We start from the raw sequence: 4,105 nt of genomic DNA, 5'->3' as shown, positions 1-4,105 counted from the left end.
CCAAGATTAAAAAAAGAAAAAATCGAAACTCTAAAACAGATAATCCAGGAACTTGACTGAGTCATAAGAAAGCTGCCTACCAGAAAAATCCCTGGACCCGATGACTTCCCAGATGAATTCTATAAGACATACAAGGAGAGGCTGATACCAATCTGCTGAAAGTTTTCCCGACAATTGAAAAAAAGGGAATCACCCCAACTCATTTTATGAAGCCACCTTCATACTGATACCAAAACCTGGGAACAAGGAAAAAGAAGTACACACCAATCTCTTTGATGAATATAGATGCAAAAATCCTGAACAAGGTTCTAGTAAATCAGATTCAACACATCGCAAGGATGATCCATCATGAACAAATAGGCTACATTCTAGGGATGCAGGACTGGTTCAACATTCGCAAGACCATGAACATAATTTAGCACACCAACAGATGTAAAAACAAAAACCACATGATTATATCATTAGAGGCAGAGAAGGCATTTGACAAATACGGCATCCCTTTTTGATAAAAACTCTTGAGCACTTAGGCATAGAAGGAACATTCTTCAAAACAGTAAGAGTCATCTATGATAAACCTGCAGCCAACCTTTTTTGCTAAACGGGCAGAAATTGGAACCATTCCTCCAGGGAATGGGAACTAGACAAGAATACTCACATTTACCCTTCATGTTCAACATAGTGCTGGCACTCGTGTCAGAGAAATCAGGCAAGGGAAGAAAATCAGGTGTATCCAAATAGAAAAAGAGGAAGTCAAGCTATTCCTCTTATTGGATGTTATAATCCTGTATCTTGAAAACCCTAGGGAATCTGTCAAAAATCTCCTCATGTTGATAATTGACTTTGGTAAAGTCCTGAGGTACAAAATCAAGAGACAGTTGCATTTCCATATATCAGCAACAAGTAGACAGAGTACCAAATAAAAAGCACAATTCAATTCACAATAGCTACACACACATAAATGAAATACCTTGGCATCCACCTATCCAGAGAAGTGAAAGAGCTTTACAATGCAAAATACAAAATGCTGCTTAAAGAAATTAAAATTGACACAAACAAATGAAAAACCATTCCATGCTCATGGACTAGAAGAATCAATATTGTTGAGATGTCATCCTACCCAAGGCAATCTACAAATTCAATGCAGTATTCATCAATTTACCAACAATTGTTTTTTTCAGACCAATTGTTTTTTTCAGACCTGGACACGAAAATACCAATATTTGTATGGAAAGAAAAAAGCATGAATGACTAAAATAATACCAATAAAAAGAAAAAAATAGGAGATACACACATTCAGACTTTTAACTTTACTACAAAACTACAGTAACACAAACAGCCTGGTACTGGTACAAGAATAGACACACAGATCAAGAAAACAGGACACAGATTATTAAAGCAAAAATTCAATCTCACAAAACGCTCATCTTCAACAAAGCCACCAGTGATAATGACTGGGAAAAGGAGACCATATTTAGCAAATGGTGCTGGGAAAATTGGCTGACCACACGCAGCAGAATTAAACTGGACCCCTACATATTGCCATATACAAAAGTCAACTCTAAATGGATCAAATAAATAAATATAAAATGAAAAACTATAGGAATCCCAGAGCAAAATGTAGGAAAAACTCTTATGCACATTGGAGGGGTAAACAATCTTTTATTTTTTATTTCTTTTACTTTGTTTTAAAGATGTGTGGTACAATTAAGGGTTAGGTATACAATTGGACAACATCCAGGTAAAATGTGGGCTCCTGTTGGCCCCCACTTTGCCTGGTTTGAGATCAGGCACCCTTATTGATGTATCCCCCCAACCCTGGCAATATCCTACTACTACCAATTCCTTTCTTACAGTATTTAGGGTCTGCTTATGAATGATAACATATGGCACTCTGTTCTTTGTTTCTGTGATAGATCTCTGAGTATTACAGACTCTGAATCCATCCAAGTTGCTGCGATGTCCATATGTTTGTCCTTCTTTATGGTTGTGTAATATTCCATTGTGTATACGTATCACATTTTAAAAATCCAGTCCAGTTTTGATGGGCAGCATTGTTGGTTCCATGTTTTTGCTAGTAATTCTTTATTAAATTCCCAAAAGAAAATGCCATAAAAGATAAGATAGACAAGTGGGACCTCACAAACTGAAAAACTTCTGCACAGCAAAAGAAATCATAAAGACAGTGGAAAGACAACCCACAGAATTGAAAAAAATATTTGCTAAGTATGTATCTGTCAAAGGCCTAACATCCAGGATCAACAAGGAACTCAAATGAGCTGAAAGGGAAAACAAGCAAGCAAGCAAATCCCATCAAAAAGTGGGCAAAAGATTTGAATAGATGCTTCTCAAAAGAAGATATACAAGCAGCCAACAGATAAATGAAAAAGTGCTCAGCCTCACTAATCATCAGAGAAATGCAAATCAAAACCACAATAGCATTTCAACTAACTCCAGTAAGGATGGCCCTCGTCAATAAATCAAAAACAATAGATACTGGCAAGAGTGCAGAGAAAAGGGAATGCTTCTAAACTGTTGGTGGAGTGCAGGCTTGTTCGACCTCTGTAGAAGGCAATGTGACAATTCCTAAAAGAACTAAAAATTGGCCTTCCATGTGATTCAGCAATACCTATCCTGGGAATATCCCCAGTGGAACATAAATCATTCCACAAAAAAGACACCTGCACATGCTTGCTTTATCCATATACTTTGCATATTACTTAAAACATCTCTAAGTGTACACTAGCACATTGGATAACATAGATGTGATGGACAGATTTCTAGAAATACACGATACCCAGACTGAATCATAAATAATTAGAAATTCTGAACATACAGTTGTAGAAGATTAATGTGATAATCAAACTTCCCAATAAATAAAATCCCCAAACCAAATAGTTTTGCTGCTGAAATGCATCAAATGCAGTATTTAAAAAAATTATGGTAACACTACTCAAATGCTTTCTACCTCTAATTTGGCATCTATTGGCAGCTGGTGTTTTAACTGTACCTTCGTTTTATTATTATATACTAAGACAGTTTTGTGTGGGAAATTGATTAGTACTGAATAAAATCATGATACTGAAATCAGCAGACTGTTTTTAAAGCAGTCTCATGATGGGTTTATTGTCAAGGGTGCTATTGATATGTATAGATCCATATGATTATCTATATATTGGATTCATAGTTTAAAAATATGTGGTTTCTTTTGAGTTGTTGATAATTGTCATTCTGACTGGAGTTAGGTGGTATCTCAGTGTGGTTTTGATTGCATCTCCCTGATGATTAGTGAGGTTGAACATTTCTTCATGTATCTGTGGAAAGCGTGTGGTGAAAAGGGAACACTGCTACACTGTTGGTGGGAGTGTAAACTAGTGCAACCTCTGTGGAAAGCAGAGTGGCGATTCCTAAAAGCTCTAAATATCAACTTCCCATATGACCCTGCAATCCCCCTAATGGGACTATATCCTGAAGAACTCAAATCACTCTATAAAAAAGATACCTGCACACGTATGTTTATCGCAGCATTGTTCACAATAGCAACAACCTGGAAGCAACCATGCTGCCCATCAAAAGAGGACTGGATTAAAAAAATGTGGTACATATACACAATGGAATACTACGCAGTCTTAATACTATAAAAAAATGACCGAGTTCCTCTTCCGCTGCGCCGGGCAGCGCTGCCACCGCACGCTCCCCAGACGTGGCGCCTCTGGGCTGACGCGCCGCAGCCTCCAGCCCCTGACGGCAAGGCGCCTGCAGCCCCACGCCGCGCGCGCCACTTCCCGGCCCGGAGCCCTCTCCTTGCGCGGCCCCGCCGGGCTGTCCCGTCGCGCCCCCCACCCTCGAACTCAAGCCACCGTGGAGCTCCGCCGCCCTGAAACGTTCACCGCGAGCGGATACATGAAGCAAATATGAATGGGAAACCATGGAGCCATACATTATGTTTTCCAAAGGGACCAAGACTGCAAACTGCTGAATAGACAGACTGTAAAACAGAGGGAAAAGTGAACAAAACCAGAAGACCCTCATAAGGAAGAACAGGTCATTGCAGAAGAGAAATAAAAGCAACCCCACCTTCCCTCAAAACAGAATGAAGAGGGGGAGG

Source organism: Carlito syrichta, unplaced genomic scaffold (assembly GCF_000164805.1).
Source record: "Carlito syrichta isolate Samal-C Ts95f unplaced genomic scaffold, Tarsius_syrichta-2.0.1 Scaffold312985, whole genome shotgun sequence".
Classification (NCBI taxonomy): Eukaryota; Metazoa; Chordata; class Mammalia; order Primates; family Tarsiidae; genus Carlito; species Carlito syrichta.
The sequence above is the reverse complement of the archived record's forward strand: the minus strand, read 5'-3'. Positions refer to the sequence as shown.